Source organism: Eucyclogobius newberryi, unplaced genomic scaffold (assembly GCF_026437365.1).
Source record: "Eucyclogobius newberryi isolate DKJ021-1_F unplaced genomic scaffold, fEucNew1.0.hap1 SCAF_21, whole genome shotgun sequence".
Lineage (NCBI taxonomy): Eukaryota > Metazoa > Chordata > Actinopteri > Gobiiformes > Gobiidae > Eucyclogobius > Eucyclogobius newberryi.
Genome location: NW_027315846.1, coordinates 27,723,077 through 27,740,842, shown reverse-complemented (window position 1 = coordinate 27,740,842; position 17,766 = coordinate 27,723,077). Strand labels below are relative to the sequence as shown.

At 44.0% G+C, this 17,766-nt stretch overlaps 1 protein-coding gene across 2 annotated transcripts in view; it reads right to left on the bottom strand.

The window, feature by feature from the left end:
• Positions 1 to 17,766, bottom strand: part of rps6ka1 (ribosomal protein S6 kinase a, polypeptide 1) — a 97,386-nt gene that overhangs the window by 65,865 nt on the left and 13,755 nt on the right. The window contains exon 1 of one of the 2 annotated variants that reach the window (XM_072457290.1): positions 560 to 613. The exons of the other annotated variant lie outside the window; for it this stretch is intronic. The gene's annotated coding sequence lies outside the window, so the exon portion shown is untranslated. Of the gene's footprint in view, positions 1 to 559; positions 614 to 17,766 lie in introns of those variants that run through there. 2 annotated transcript variants of the gene reach the window in all.

Sequence of the window (17,766 nt, the reverse complement as noted above, 5' to 3'; positions counted from 1 at the left end):
AAGTAGAAGTACAAAGTAGAGGCCCAAAATTACAAATAAAATTTGAGAAGGCAGATCTAATGAGCGGCAGCCCTGCCCACAGACCCTGCCCACAGAAACAATGCCTGTTTTTTTCAAAATAGCTGTAATTGAATATAGAGGAAGAGAGATCTAAATGTAGTCCTACAGCAACCACGCCTCCACACATTAACCACACCTCTAATTACCCAGAGGCCTATTTATACAGGCCAATCCCAGCATCTCTTGTTGTCTCTGCTCTCTCGACCCCACCCTCCCTCCCAATGTCTCTATCATCTTCACCTTAACACATCACCATCTGAGGAGGGGGGGTTCTGATTACCTGAGACAGAGCCCCCATCCTGAGTCACTACCCAGCCAACTATCATCCATCCATCATCGATCCATCATCGATCCATCAACGACGACAGCATTGTCAATATTTTGCACCCACCAGAAAAGTTACACAATAACTGCATTCAATTTCATCCATTTCATTGGACATTATATACATTCATTATTCACATTGTTTTTATGCATTGTATGAGTTTGGACTTCTTACCTGTCCACTAAGACTGGCAAAGTGCTTCTGTATCCAGCTGATGTGAGTCTGCTTCTGTGGGACCTTCAGGTGAACGAGGAACTTAGCTTTGAATATAAGTGTCTTAATCATGCAAATACTGCATCACAGCTTATTATTCAGTTAAACATCTTCATCCTCTGATCAACGTCTGTACAGTTTAAAGCTCCTTTTATTCCACTAACATTTAATATGCAAGCAATATAACACAGTAGCTCCACAGACTAGTCTAGTAGAAGCAGCTTTGACACGTGTCATGGAGCTCCAGTGTCATGGAGCTCCAGTGTCATGGAGCTCCAGTGTCATGGAGCTCCTGTTAGACTGTTGGAACAGAGAGGACACTGGGGGGGCAGAACAGCTGATGCAAACAACACTGGGGACAGGAAGCCACTCTTCTCTCATCGCATCACTTCCTCTTTTCTCACAGATACCCTTCCTGTTCTGTACAACCACATAACTACTATAACTATACAAAAACTGCTGCTGCCACTACTTTTAAAAAAATAATGACTTATGCCACTGGATTCATAGACTGGTCTGCACCTGAGGTGAATGAACTAGCATTTTACACTTTTTACTACTTCTACAAATACAAATCTGATACTATGACTTACGACTACTTCTACTTCAGCTGCAATAAGCATCCTATTACTACTACTACTACAAGATAATCTAGAGTAAATTATTATACTATATTTCTTTGACATCTGACTTCCTATTTCACGAGGCCTCGGCACTCGCCTCCTGCTCCTCCCAAAATACTAACAAAAGAGTCAAGTGCAGACAAGTCATGGACCGATCCATCCGTGTCCTGACCTCTAAGACGACACAAACAGCACCACTTGCCTCTGGGGTTTGAGTTCTGGACCGAAACAGCATTCTCCACATTTCTGCAGCCACACACAGCCATTTCACTGCCCCGTCCCGTGATCCCAGCCTCCTCTGCCGGGTTAACTGTAGCAGTGACAGCGCTCTGCAGAAGGGGAAGTGAAGACGAGCGGAGCTGGTTTCCTGCCCACATTTGGACCCTCATGTGATAACAAACAGGTCGTTTGCAGCATTCTCACAGAGATTGTCAATACATTTGATATTTTTAGCTATTAGCTTAGCTTTTTTTTTAATCAAAATGTGCAGGTTGCAGTGTATATTTTATAACATTTGAGAGATTACAAGCACACATGAAGTATCTAAAATAATTGCAGCTTCAGTTGTGATTACACCATTTTATTTGTTTAACTTTTATTTAATTATAGATTAAAAACCTCTTTTTCAATTTTACAATGATGGTATGGTGTGGACAAAAACATACTTGATTGATGATTAGCAGTGACTAACCCTTTTCGCCTCAAAATTCACGGAATTCAAAGAGTTGGGAAATACAATGAATTAGCGCCGTTCTCCAATCATTTCACATGGTCAGTAATCTGAGCTTTTTCCATTACCGTACTTTCCGCACTATAAGGTGCATTTAACCTGTTTCCATCCACCTATTTCGCCCTGTGCACAATGGTTGGACCCAAATGGCATTGCTTATTAAAAGAGGATCTTAAAGCCCACATGCAAGTGTGATGCATCATTAGAAAGCTTAGGCCTTCTAGTTTCTGCAGATGTACAGATGAACACTGTCAGGGCTTCAGAACTTACACTACAGAAGCCCAAACATAAACAAAACAGGAAAGACACGTTTGGAATGCCCTCTCAGCCTGTGGATACTCCACTTGGGCTCTCAACAGAGTGAAGAAAATAAAAAAAACAGGACAAAAGGGAAACGGAATGGAGAAGGAAGGGTGTTTCCATCCCTTATGTCTTGGGACTGTCGAAAAATTGCATAGATTTTTTAGACAACATGAAGTCTGTGTTTATTTTAAACCAGGAAACACTTTAAGACAAAAACTGGTTCATCCTAAGGACAAGATGCCGACCCAAAAACAAAGCAATGTAGTTTATTCTGTCCAATGCAGTGAAGAAAAGTGTGAAGAGCGTTACATAGTGAGACTAAACAGCCTCTGAACAAGAGGCTTTATCAGCACAGAAGACATGCAAGTTCAGGACCACAGAGCACAGTGCATCTTCATCTTGAAGCCTCTAATCACTCTTTTGAAGACTCTGAGGTGAAGATTCTAAGCAGGAGAAAAGATGGTTTGAAAGAGGATTTAAAGAAGCTATTTTTGTTCAAAAAGAAAGACCTTCTTTAAACAGGAATGGACAACCTTCCTGTTGTTTATAATGGAATTTTGAATCCCTGGAGAGGTCGACGCCCAGGGCATTCGGATGCTAATCAGGTCCTCAAGGAGAGTGAGCCAGGGACACACAAAAACAAAAGGGAGACTAAAAGCCCATTAAAGGACTGATAGTAAACAAGAGGCTAACTTGATAGAAAACAAAGAGGTGAAGTTTCTGTTGAAACCCAAATTTGCAAATTGACGACTCTTGGATGAGAGTCGGAACGTCCAGATGAAACAACTGAACCTTTTCCTACAATGGAACTCTCCTGGAGAAATGAGGGACGACACCGACATTATCATGGAGGAGCTAAAATTGTAATAAAACAGTTTGGCACAGTTGGCACATATTTGGATCACTTGTTCCGAATATACTTTTTGATACAAAAAAGTCAACAGCACCAAAATGCCTGTTCCTAGAGATTTGAAACTTTACACAGTTGTCACGACAACAGCATGTACAATGAACAGCATAAACACACAATGAAGTATGTCTTTAAGACCATTACAAATTGACAATATTCAGGTGAGACTAAAAGAAGGATGTATTTTGTATGTTTGGGCTTCTGTGAGTTCTGAAGCCCTGACAGTGTTCATGTGCATATCTGCAGAAACTAGAAGGCCTAAGCTTTCTAATGATGCATCACACTTGCATGTGGAACGTAACATCCTCTTTTAATAAGCAATGCCATTTGGGTCCAACCATTGTGCACAGAGCGAAATAGGCGGATGGAAACAGGTAAAATCATTGTTTGACCCACCTAATCCTGGAGGAAGAACAAAAGATGAGCAGACAAGAACGACACGAGGCTGGTAACACTATGGAAAACAGCCCCCAGCACAAGCTAACAAAGCTAACGAGGCTAACATGTCTAGCAAAACTGACTCAGATAAATGCAGTTCTTCCCCGCCAGAGACGCCCAAATGGAAATTCTCGCAACTAACTTCTTTGCATCGGAACGGAGAGAGAGAATATGACGAATCATCAGTTATTGCTCATGATGTCCGAAATAAGACGTGAAATGCAGTGTGATTCAGAGTGAGTCTCTCAGAGTGGAAATTATAGCAGCCATTGCTCCCGTCGTATCTGCTGCAGTAGCCGCTGAGCTGAAGGCAACGGGACTAAGCGGAGCGCGCATGGAGGAAGTCAAGCAGCCCGTTTCAGATAATACGGACAATCTGCAGACAGTAAGGGCTGCAATGAAGGCGCTGTGGGCCAGGGTGACAAGGGTTAGGGTTAAACCTGACCCTAACACATGTCCAGAACAGAGAGGCAGAGGTGCTCCTCAGAACACCAGTAGAAGCAGAGGTGCTCCTCAGAACACCAGGAGAAGCAGAGGTGCTCCTCAGAACACCAGGAGAAGCAGAGGTGCTCCTCAGAACACCAGGAGAAGCAGAGGTGCTCCTCAGAACACTGGGAGAAGCAGAGGTGCTCCTCAGGACACCAGGAGAAGCAGAGCTGCTCCTCAGAACACTAGGAGAAGCAGAGGTGCTCCTCAGGACACCATTACTAATTACTATTATTCATCATACAATGACAAACATAGAAGGGGAGTTCATTGATTGATTTTCTAACTGAATAGTTTTTTAACAGAGTTTTGAATGTAGGATAAAGAGGCAGATATGTCCTGTTTAAGGGGAATATTAATGGAAAGTTTTCACTCTTTTAAATGTGTCTGGTCCACAAGGGGGCGATATCACCTTCTCTGCTGATGTCATGGACCTGATTGTGAACCACTCTGAGGGAAACCTGATCTGTGGAGGAGACTGGAATCTTCACATTCAGCTACATTAGACGTGTGGAGCTCAAGAGGGTCTGGAGGAGCAATAAATAAGAAAGGAAGAATATAGGATTGATTGACATATGGAGGGAAATGAACCTGTCGAACTTTAGTCTATAACAGACTGAGAGGCGAGGATCGTTCTCAAGGTCTTTATTTGGTGCAAACAGGGATAACATTGGCATGTTGTTTCGTCGACAGTTTGACTGTGTCTTATATAGCCGTGCTTGGGTCTGAGATAATGGCATGATGTCAGCATTAAACCATTATATAATTCAGCAAATCCATTAAAGAAAACGTTTAATAAAAATAACGCATCATGGACATAAAATGGTGTGAGACAAGGAGCATCCCAAGTAAAACACATGGTGGCATGTAGTGAAAGGGGCCTCTGGTAGTCCTCTACCAGAAGCCCCTGGGAGCTTGAGGGTTTTTCAGTATCTTTGCTGTTCCTGCACTTTTCTGGACCGAGTTTTCAGATGTTTTTCCTCGGATCTGCTCAAGCCATTCCTCTAGTTTGGGGGTCACTGCCTCAAGTGCTCCGATCACTACGGGGACCACCGATACCTTCACGCTCTAGTGAGTGTGAGAGCCACTATCCAGGACGAAACGTTCAAGATACATATCAAGGACAAGGCTGCTACAGATGATGTGCTCAGTGAATGTCTCAGACAATGGGGAACAGAGGATAAGGTTCTGGAGGGACCATCATGGGAGGACACGCCCCTACATGGGAGGACACGCCCCTACATGGGATTTACCACAGGAACATAACTGAAGTGGCTGATATCACGAAATCCTACCAATGGTTAGAAAGAGTCGGTCTGAAGGACAGAAGCCCTGATCATGGAGCACAGGAGCAGGACCTGAACACCAGATCAATAGAGGCCCAGATCTACCACACCAGCTCCATCACCAGGAGCTGGCATAGTGTACAGAAACATCTGTGCAGAGTATGGGCTGGAGACCCCAAGGGCAAAGAAGAAAAAAACCTCCAAAGGTGGTGGAGAACGACCGAGCCAAGGTCCTCTGGGACTTCCAGATACAGACAGACCGAATGGTAATGGAACCAACCGGACATGGTGGTCTCAAGGGTCAGAGGAAAGCCGTGGTGGTGGACATTGCAGTGCATCATGGGATGGAAACATCCGGAAAAAGGAACATGATAAACTAGAGAAATACCAAGGCCTCAGAGAGGAGCTGGAGAAGGCCTGGCGCGTGAAGGTATCAGTGGTGCCCGTAGTGACCGGAGCACTTGGGGCAGTGACCCCCAAACTGGAGGAATGACTCGAGCAGATCCCAGGAAAAACATCAGACATCTTGGTCCAGAAAAGTGCAGGAACAGCAAAGATACTGAAGAACCCTCAAGCTCCCAGTGGCCTCTGGAGGAGGAACCGAGCTTGAAAAGGGGCCGGTCCAGCTGGCAGCCCGGTGCAACGCAGAAAAGTGCAGGAACAGCAAAGATACTGAAGAACCCTCAAGCTCCCAGTGGCCTCTGGAGGAGGAACCGAGCTTGAAAAGGCGCCAGTCCAGCTGGCAGCCCGGTGCAACGCTCCGCTCTTTTTTCACACTTATGTGCTTTATCTTTTGTAAATATTTTTTCTACTTTAGTTGTACGATCGGGACACGCGCTGGAATCGCTTAATTCAACTTGTTTCGACTTTGTTCGGCTGGCTTATTGAGTGTTTTTCGTTGTGTCGTCGTGATGTGCGCTAGCTCTGAGCTAGCCCCCCCGGCCCCACCACACTCCTCGGCCACAGCCGCCGTATGGATCGACGCCGGTGCGTTTATACAAAGGAGGAACTCATGAAACTGCGGAAAACCATTGTCTTACCCGGAGATCGTCACGTTATCCCGGCGGACATCCTAATTTTTCCCCTCCATCCCTTGTTGGGAAATGGGAGGTTTTGTCTATAGGAGTTTTTGTTTATAAGAGTTCTTCTATTGAGAGTGTTTTTTAAACTTCCTATATTCTGTGATCTGTCCTTTTCCTCTGTATCTACTGCGTTGTATCAATGAAATTTCCCCATGTGTGGACAATAAAGGATTATCTTATCTTAAGATAGAGACCACCCGCGGAGGGTGAGGGTAAATAAAAAGTATCTTATTCAAAATAAGTAACCCAACATTAAATCAATGTGTGTATAACATACATGACGTTATTACCAATATGGAATTAAATTCCAGTCGACTCCCTCCTGTGACTTGAGTGTAATTTAGACAAGTCCTGCAGGGACACAAGAAACGACACCATGTGGCGTATTCTGAGATCTAATAAAACAACCAAATATGTGGTTTTGATTTGGAGGACTTGTTGACACCTTTAGAATGTACTATTGGCGGCAGGAAAAAGGCCATCACAAAGGAATGTCTGGCACAAATGTCACCAACGATGGAGGACTGGACTGACATAGGAACAGACATCGAAACAAAAATGAAGAAATTACATTCAGACTTAATTTGACTGACTCTGGACAAAATGGGATATTTTATTTTATTTATTTAAATGTTTTATTCGTTTCTTTTAATGTTTAGTACTTAGGTTTTTGCTCTCTGGTTGTCTTCTGTATTTTTCACTGTTTTATTCTATGAGTTCCCATAGTAACACAAGAGCCGAGAAAGTGATGTATGAATGAGTATCAGAGTGCTTAGCGATGTGAGAAGAACACGGTTCCCATGGTGACTGCAGCCAACATGAATGGATAATGGCTCTGTATGTTTGTGTGTGGACTCAGGTGTAGCCTTGTGAGGGACAGGACGTGGTTTTATCAGGAGATAAATTATTTGATTTATTTATTTTAGGAGAAAAACTGATCAAATTGCAAATTTACATACAATTAGACATTTTACAGGTAATTCGATTTGTTTTTAAATCAGAAGAAAGATCACAGTGTAAAATATAAACACATTCAGGAGCTCTAAGAAGATTGAATATTTACCTTCTAAAGTAGCTCGTGAGCCGAAAACGTGTGGGCACGTTTTCGGCTCACGAGCTACTTTTATATTCAACAAAGCCTGAAGATCTACTATAGATCTAAATTATTGTATAATGTAGAATTATTTTTATTGTCAGTATTAAACAGCTTTTTGTTTGACCATAATTAGGCAATAGAAAAACAATGTAGGCTTTTATTAAGAGCCTAATATTGTTTATCATACACAAATACAAAATCTGCTGTTTAACTAGACCATCCACCTATTTCGCCCTGTGCACAATGGTTGGACCCAAATGGCATTGCTTATTAAAAGAGGATCTTACAGCCCACATACATGCAAGTGTGATGCATCATTAGAAAGCTTAGGCCTTAGTTTCTGCAGATGTGCACATGAACACTGGGCTTCTGTAGTGCGAGTTCTGAAGCCCTGACAAACAAAACATCCTTTTTTTAGTCTCGCCTGAATATTGTCAATTTGTAATGGTCCTGAGCAGGACATACTTCATTGTGAGCTTATGCTGTTCACTGTACATGATGTTTATCTTGTTGACAACAACTGTGCAAAGTTTCAGATCTCTGGGAACAGGCATTTTGGTGCTGTTGACCTTTTTGTATCAAAAAGTGTGCCAAACTGTTTTATTACAATTTTAGCTCCTCTATGATCATAAAACATACATTTTGAGGTTTTGTAGGCCACTAATACATATTATAACTGCTAAAAACAATGTGTGTGAAAATGTGTAAATATGAGTTTACCCATGAATTTCCCATATATCCATCCATCCATTTTCTACCGCTTGTTCCCTTTCGGGGTTGCGGGTGACTGGAGCCTATCCCAGTGACTTCGGGCCTTAGGCGGGATACACCCTGGACAGTGGCCAACTTGTCGCAGGGCCAACACAGAGACATAGACATTACAGACAGTTCACTCTCACATTCATTCACTAGGGCCAATTTAGAGTCACCAATTTTGCCTAACACATGCATGTCTTTGGACGGTGGGAGGAAGCCGGAGAACCCGGAGAGAACCCACGGTAACACGAGGAGGACATGCAGACTCCACCCAGAGAGATCATGTGATGTTGGTCTGGTCCGGGAATCGAACCCTCCTTCTTGGGAGGCAAGAGCCCTAACCGCCTTTGCCACCGTGCACCCCCAATCTTTTTTTTTTTCACCCCCATATAGAGGTGAAAAAAAAAAGATTAATAGTATTTTGTATTAATTTTTGTATTGGTATAATAATACATATATCTAACAAAATGCGCGTCAAAAAGGCTAATAAAATCAGAAAACGTGATGCGTAAAATCTAGTCGCCTCCTGCCGAAAAATCTGGCCCTTGACTGGTTTTTTGGAAGCTATTGGTCCCGCACACCATTCGAAAGGTATTCTTATTGGCTAGAATAATGTCAATCAAAGTCTTCTACGTCACCGCATGCTAGCGCTATGTGGCTAAAAACAAGATGGAATCGCGCGTCGGAAGCGGCGCCTTTTTTTTGCGGCGGCTGTAAAAAACAAACCCGTGGACAGAAAAAAATGGATGGTCTCATTCTGTAGCTAACAGTCTGAAGAAAAGATTGATGCCAAACACCATCTTATAAGTCAAACTGGTCATTTGTTATAGACTGAGAAATGCGCCGGACGAGCCTGACAAAAAGTATGAGCCAGAGAAGAAAACTTTGTTTACTTGACTATCTCGAAAAGGGATAACTTCAGGAAAAATACAAGTGGATATTGTTTTTCTGTGGCTCCTTATGGACAGACTGAGCACAAGAATGTACAGAATTAAAGCCGTTTCGTCCGTCATAAACAGCAAACAGGACATGCGTTTGTAGAAGTTGAGACTTTCTCACAAACTATTGGTAATTGCTTCTTGGGGCATATTATTCAATGTAAATCAATTACATATTCGTTTTGTTGAGAAAATAACCTTTAAAATGATGTATAACTTGCTGGTATTGACCACGGAAATAAAAGTGACGATGTAAGAGAACTTTTGTAATTTGGAAACTGCGCGCCGGCCACAGGTGGATGGTAACAGGTTAAACATAGCTGAGTATTTTGAAAATAAAATATACTGACCACAACTACGCTAATGATAGAAGGTTGAGCTTAAGCAGAGCTTCCTCTCTCCTCCTTCCTCTGCGTTACACAGCTTCCACGTACTTCGTAACTTTCCGGCGGTTCGGCGGGATCGACCCTCACTGCCTCTGAGATCGACCCTCACTGCCTCTGAGATCGACCCTCACTGCCTCTGAGATCGACCCTCACTGCCTCTGAGATCGACCCTCACTGCCTCTGAGATCGACCCTCACTGCCTCTGAGATCGACCCTCACTGCCTCTGAGATCGACCCTCACTGCCTCTGAGATCGACCCTCACTGCCTCTGAGATCGACCCTCACTGCCTCTGAGATCGACCCTGACTGCCTCTGAGGTCGACCCTCACTGCCGCTGAGGTCGACCCTCACTGCCTCTGAGGTCGACCCTCACTGCCTCTGAGGTCGACCCTCACTGCCTCGCGATCGACGTATTGGGCAGAGGACATGCTGATGAGAGCCTACTTTCTAAAGTGTTTCATAAGAGTTGAGTGCTTCTTTGAGGTTCACAACAGCTTTTACAACTGCAAAATGTGTTTGTAAGGTTTTCAAAATCTGATGGATGTTGTGTGGGAAAGTAATGTTTGCGAAGAAGTGATTGTGGAACAGAAAATAAAGTTTATACATTTAAACATATTGACTTCAATAGTGAGCAGTGACTTTTATGGATGTGCAAGCAGACTTGGGGCGTTCACCAATATTTAGTGGATAGCATAGGTACACAAATGTGTAATTTTTCTCTAAATTTTTTAATGTTATAAAACTCTGGTCAAACAAAACACATAAACACAAGAACAATAGAAACATGAAACGGAAGAAGAGATGCATTGAAGGAAGGAAGGAAGGAAATTTGAGTTGGTTAGCACCTTTCACATACAAAAACACAGAATAAAATAATAAAAACACAAAGAACTTACAGTGAGCAATACACATAAACAATATACAGTCAAATCAGTCCCTAAAGCAAATGCAATTAAAAGGCTCGACTGAATAAAAAGGTTTTGAGCTTTAAAAGCAACAACAGAATCCAGTGACGACAAGGAGAGCAGAAGATCATCATCCAGAGTCTGGAACGGCCTGGAAGGATCTGTCTCCTCTGGTCCAAAAACGAGTGCGAGGAACCAACAGCAGTTTCTGATCCAAAGACCTTAGTGAGCGAGGGGGTGTGTATGGTCTGAGGTCCTGATCCAAAGACCTCAGTGAGCGAGGGCGAGTGTACGGTCTGAGGTCCTGATCCAAAGACCTCAGTGAGCGAGGGGGAGTGTACGGTCTGAGGTCCTGATCCAAAGATCTCTGTGAGGTCCTGATCCAAAGACCTCAGTGAGCGAGGGGGTGTGTACGGTCTGAGGTCCTGATCCAAAGACCTCAGTGAGCGAGGGGGTGTGTACGGTCTGAGGTCCTGATCCAAAGACCTCAGTGAGCGAGGGGGAGTGTACGGTCTGAGGTCCTGATCCAAAGACCTCAGTGAGCGAGGGTCTGTGTACGGTCTGAGGTCCTGATCCAAAGACCTCAGTGAGCGAGGGGGAGTGTACGGTCTGAGGTCCTGATCCAAAGACCTCAGTGAGCGAGGGGGAGTGTACGGTCTGAGGTCCTGATCCAAAGACCTCAGTAAGCGAGGGGGAGTGTACGGTTTGGGGACCTGACCATCCAAAGCTCTAAAAGTCAGGAATAGGATTTCCCTGTACTGTATCCATGGAGACCGGCAGCCAGTGAATGGCTTTAAGGGTGAAATGTGGGCCCTTCTATTTGTGTGGGTCAAGATCCTCGCTGCAGAGTTTTGGACCAGCTGCAGACGAGAGAGTTCCTTCTTGTTAAGACAGGAAAACAAACTGTTACAATGGTCTAAACGTGAAGACACAAAAGCATGAATTATAAGTTAAGATCGTTTTGAAACACCATTTTCCTGAGTTTAGAGATTCCAGTTCCTCGTCAGCAGCTGGAGCTCTAAAGACATGTCTTTGTCAAAGAGAACACCCAAGTTTCTAAGACTTGGTTTAGTAGTCTGGCCTGAAACACCAAAATACTGGTTTATCCCTGGAATGACATAATCAGTGTTTCCGTTTTGTCTAAGGAGTTTTTACTAAGGAGTTCAGCTTCTGGATCTCAGAAGGCTTAAAAGAGCTGCATATCGTCATGACTGCCATCTCCATCAACTCTATCGACCCCCCCACCCCCCCCCCCCACCCCCTCTCCCTGACCACCCACCCTTCCCTCCCCTCACCACCTTCTCCTCTGTTAAATCCTCTCATATCCTGGACAACATCGCCGCTTCCAAAACCACCACCTGCTCTCTCGACCCCCTCCAACGACCCTAACCAAGGCTTGCCTCCCTGCTCTCATCCCCCATCTCACCACCCTCTTCAACCAGTCTCTATCCTTCGGCAATGTTCCTTCCATCTACAAACTGGCCTCCATCACCCCCATCCTCAAAAAACCCACCCTAGACCCCGCCAACCTCTCCAACTAACGCCCCATCTCCAACCTGCCGTTCCTCTCCAAAACACTGGAACGCATCGTCGCCGCCCAACTCCACACCCACCTCCAGTCAAACAACCTCTACGAACCCCTTCAATCTGGCTTCCGCCCACTTCACAGCACTGAAACAGCCCTGGTCAAAGTAATCAACCATCTCCTCATCTCTGCTGACTCGGGGGGCCTCAACATCCTGTTACTACTAGACCTCAGCGCAGCCTTTGACACTATAAACCATTCCATCCTCCTACAAAGGCTGCGCCAACTGGGTGTTGAGGGCTCTGCACTTGACTGGCTCACATCCTACCTCACCAACAGGCAACAGTTCATTTCCCTCTCCGGTCACTCATCCACCCTCTCCCCAGTAACACAGGGGGTACCCCGGGGCTCAGTCCTCGGCCCCCTCCTCTTCATCTGCTACCTCTTCCCCCTTGGTCACATCCTCCGCCAACTCAACCTGGACTTCCACTGCTACGCTGACGACACCCAGATATACGTCACCACCAAATCCACCCAAAACCCTCCCCTCACCCACATCGAAACCTGCATCTCTACAATAAAAACATGGCTAACTCACAACTTCCTCAAACTGAACAGTGACAAAACAGAGCGCCTCCTCATTGGCACCAAATCCACTCTCAATAAAACTGGTCCCTTTTCACTCACCATTGATACCTCGACCATCACCCCCTCCACCCTTGTACGCAACCTCGGTGTCATCATGTCATCAATAATAATAACGACGATGACGATGAACAGGTGGTAGGACACATCACTAAACTCTTTAATGATCTTTCCCAGGGGGATTATATAAAGCAAATATAAGACGGGACCCAAATCGGAGCCCTGAGGAACTCCACACAACAGATCAGCTGAGTCAGACATTATTTGGTTTGCAGCAACACTAAAGCTCCGACCGGATAAAAGGAAAACCAATGAAGAACTGACCCTGATCGTCCAATCAGGTCCCTCAGTCAGTTTAACAGGATATGATGGTCGACGGTGTCGAAGGTCAACCGTGCAGACAGATCCAACAGAACTAGAACAGTGCAATTTCCAGAATCAGGAGACATCATAATGTCACTGGACACTTTTAACGATGCAGTTTCCATAGAATGATGTTTGTGGAAACCAGATTGAGTCATGAATGTTAGACTGTTCAAGGAAATCTGACAATTGTTCAGAGCCCACCTTCTCTAGGATCTTGGACATGAACGGGAGCTTTGAAATAGGTCTGAAACGTTTTGGGTCTGTCGGGTCCAAGTTTGTCTTTTTCAGTAAAGGTTCTACTATGGCATGTTTAAATGGACCAGTAAACATACCGGGAGAAAGAGAGAGATTTACCATTTTGGTCCCCCAGGGGCCAATGACATCAAACACTTTAAAGAAGAGCCTGCAGGGAAGGGCATCTGATGTACAAGAGGAGGGTTTCATCTTGGTCACCAGAGCTGAGATGTCCTCTAGAGTGACAGGCTTAAAAGAAGACTAGTTTTGGGAAACAGGCTCCACAGAAACAGGGTTTTCACACAAAAGGATACATCATATTAGCAGCATTAAACACCAGACCATATTTAACAACTGTAGAATACAAATACAAAATACTATTACAAAATATAAACTCCCAATTAATAAATGCAGCAATTAAGCAATATTACTTTGACTTTACTTTGTATTTACTTAATGCCAAATACATCACACCACAACATAACACTTAAGTTATTTCATTCATATTTACACCCAGACCAAAGACCCAGACCAGACCACGCTGACCCCGCCCCTTTAACACGCAGCACGTTAGCCATCACAACATCGCACGCGGCGGCCACAGCTTAAAACAATTCAAATAAAGCCAGCGATCTTACCGGCTTCACTTCAATGTTCACATGTGGATACACGGTTCTGCGCACCTCGACACGTACGAGGCGCTCCCGTCTCTTGCGTCTTTAAACTTATTTCGCCGGCTTCAACTTCTGCCCGGAAGACGCGTGTATCACTAATTAGGGTTCGTGTGCGCCATTGACAGCGGCGCATGGCAGTGTTAAGTCTTTTCCTGTGCGAATTTCACGATCAATGGAAGGTTTAAGATGGTTTAGATTCTAGAACAAAAAGGATATAGTATGTGAGCGCTATATTTTTTTATGAGTCCAGAACCGAATCACCGGGGTTTCGTTTTTTTTGGACCTGAACCGAAACGTTTTTACAAGTCCAGATCCGGTCCGTTGTAGCGGCACGCATCCCTAGGGATCATAATATCATTTTTTACATGTCCTCACATTAACTATTTTTTGGAGGGTGTAGTTTTGCAACAATTTTTTTGTTGCGTCGGACTCCCATTGGCCCCATGTTAATCGATTTTTGAGGTGGCGCTACTGAGCCGTCTTTCAATATTTTTTCACAGGATCGTCCCTCACAATTAGAGTTTACCGAGTTTTAATATTTGATACCACTCATGGGCATATTCGTCCTTGTTAGGCCCGAGCACCACAAGCTGGCGAGAGGCCTATTAGTTCTGTAAGACCATGCGAAGCACAGCTGCGAGACACAGTGTGCACGAAATCGAGCGCGAATCGCTCGCCCACTTCCAAACACTCACTAACGCACTCCTCCACTCATGCGCGCCCTGTGCATACTAATCTGTAGTAGGAAAATGGAACATTACCGTTGTAAATGGGCGAAGCCCGTGCAAAAGTGCGCACTAAACGAGCGCTTTACTTTTAACTTTTGTCTTGTGGATAATTTTACCTTTGTAACTATTGTGGCCAAACGTTAATGCTAAACAAGGGGACGACATCACTCCAGATCTCTTATCAAGCTCTGACTCAGCAGTGGGTGCTGATTGGTTGAAACCTCAAGCGCCAAATCTCAACCCCCAGAGGGGTAAGTCAGAGAGAGGGACAAATGAAGCGGTTCATTTCCATTCAAGCTCCATCGGGAGTTCTATCTGAGGTAGGTCCATGAGACCTTGGGAGAGGGCCTCTGGCCTAGCTAAGCTAAACTAAGCTAAGGGACAAAGACTTTTCCAAGAGACAGGCCTGCAGAAAGCTAACTCCCTCTCCCAGAACTAAGAATTCTGTGCCCGTGAAGGACCTTTTTGCAAGTTTTCAAGTCCAGGACAGCCTTTTTAGAACAGCCTCATCTGTGAATCAGTGCAACGGCCTCTTTCTGAGGATCGCCTCAGACCCAAGGAGGACACGGACGACACACAGGCTTTTGGACTCCACACAGGCCCATCTCCTCAGGATCACAGCTTCTGGTTCTGTTCGTATAATGCACTTCACAGGCTGATAATATCATCTTAGATCTTAGAATTAACTCCAACACACACCTAGATAGATCTAGAACAATCATGACTAGTGTTTCCATTTGTTCTCGACTCATTTGCATATTCCTAATTCATATATCTGTTTAATTATTTGGTCATTAAATCTTCATATACCACATTTGGTTAAGTGTTCATTAATTTCCAGAAAAGGGGTCAATGTCACGGTTACGTTCTCAAACCTTTAGATCAACGAGCAAATTATTTTTTTATTAATTTAGATATTTGATTATAGAGTTGAATGCCAATTATACGGCTGGTGTCCCAACTTACTCTTAAAATATTATAACAAACATACCCACACTTATGCAGTGTCATGTTTGAAATCTTGAACAATTCTTCAATCATTATCAACCTTGAATGCCCGCCCTCTTTCACAAGTGGGAGGACATTCATAACCTTACAGTACTTGTACTAGTAAGAATACCCTACATATACTGGTGTAGCCCGTGCAAGGATGCACACGCAAAGTATATTACCCTACATAAGCATGTAAGCATTATTACTGTATAGCGGGCCAAAAACACAAATTTTGAGTGGGCCCCGCCCACCAAATTTGCTAACCATGTCTCGGGAGTTTTTCCAAGTGTCATACTTTTACAAACTCCTCCCAGGGCGTTGGCCCTAAAAAGCTGAAATTTGGTGAAAATGGTGCAGAGGAGTGGGACGTAAAAAGTTATTCAAATTACTTTGATACTTGTCATGGCCGCAAACTGCAGCTAGAATTTCAGAAATTTCCCAAATTTAAAATTTGCTGCCGTATGCGCAGATGAAGTCTGAATTGCGTCAAATTACAATCAGTTGTTAAACTCTTTGCCCTAAACCTACCTGAAGTGAAATAAATTAATTTGGCGTGACAGCGTCCCCTACAGAGTGAAAAAAAACATTTTATATGTATATATATACAGCCCTTGATACAATTTGAATAAGTCGGGCCTAATTACGGAAACTTTTTCCAACAATAAGACTTGAGCTAGAGAACTTGGATTTTTTGTCCCAAAAAAAATATTTAGATTTTGAACCTTTAAAGGTTGAATGGACGATTTTTTTGGCATAAATCTGAGTCTTATTTCCTCGTGGCGTGGACTGCCGATTAGTCCTGCCACGTATCAATCATAAAACGCACCTACAGCTCACCTGCAGCCACGTGCAGATCGTCCCACATTTCCGCGTGCCTAAGCGCATTGATCTATCATAATATAGTTCCCTCAGTGTGCGGGGCAAAATGAAGACGGAGAAAGACTGTTCGAGCTGACGCAGAAGTGGACAGAAATCTACGGGAGACGAGAGATGCGATGCGATCCGTCGCGCTAATAAACAAACACACGTGGGTGTTGTATCGGTCCGCACGGGGGAGTGCGCATGCGCACTTCCGCCTGCGTTCTCAAATCGCCGAAAAATCGTCCATTGCGCCTTTAAATTTCACGGATTTACTTGAAGTAAAGAGGATAATTCTCAGAGAAGAAAAGAGGCTGTTGAGAAGAGTAAAGCCAAGTGAACCAGAGGATGCGCAAGATTTAGGGAGCATTTGGAGCAGGGAGGCGGGCTGGATAATTACACTGTAAACCCGCTCTCCAGACCTTTGTGTGTGGCTGTTGTCGCCAGCCTGCAGTGACGGAGAGGACATTCTGCTCAACTATCAGTGATCAAACACTCCCCACCCCCAGCACACTGCACTACATGCCCTGAAGAAGAGCTGGTACAATTCTTCATCAACAATATTGATTTAGTGCAATTATGTGAGCAGTTATTTATGGGCTTCGGTTTGATATGATTTTGAGAAGGGCAGAAAAAGGTAGCAACATATGTTCAGCCCAAGGTAAAATATACCAAGTTGGGAGAATGTCTATTATATAGACTATAGCACATTTAAAAGATCATGTTAAATTACACAGGCAAAACAATAGCTATACAAGTGAAACGAACCAAAAGGTTCAGTTCTGTAACAACACTTACAATACAATGTTTGTCTGAGAAGAACACTATTATTATATTTTACAAAGACTGAAACTGTATCCCGTCTCTACAACAGGTTTCTCCAACCTTATAGCCTCGGTGAGCTACTTTCACTAGAATAAAAACAACAGTGAGCTACTCATGTTCTGAAATATTTGATTATATTTATATAATAAATCATTTATATATTATATTACAATCGTGTAATTATAAAGTGGCCACTTTCAACGCACTCAAGGAAAAGGTTCAACATTCAAGTTATTTGTTTATAAGCACAACAGCTGAGCCCGAGGTGGCCACCTCAGCTGGAGGAGCAGCAGCTCTACTCCGAGCTCTTCTCGTGTGACTGAGCTCCTCACCTTATCTCTAAGGGAGCGCCCAGCCACCCGGCGGAGGAAACTCACTTCG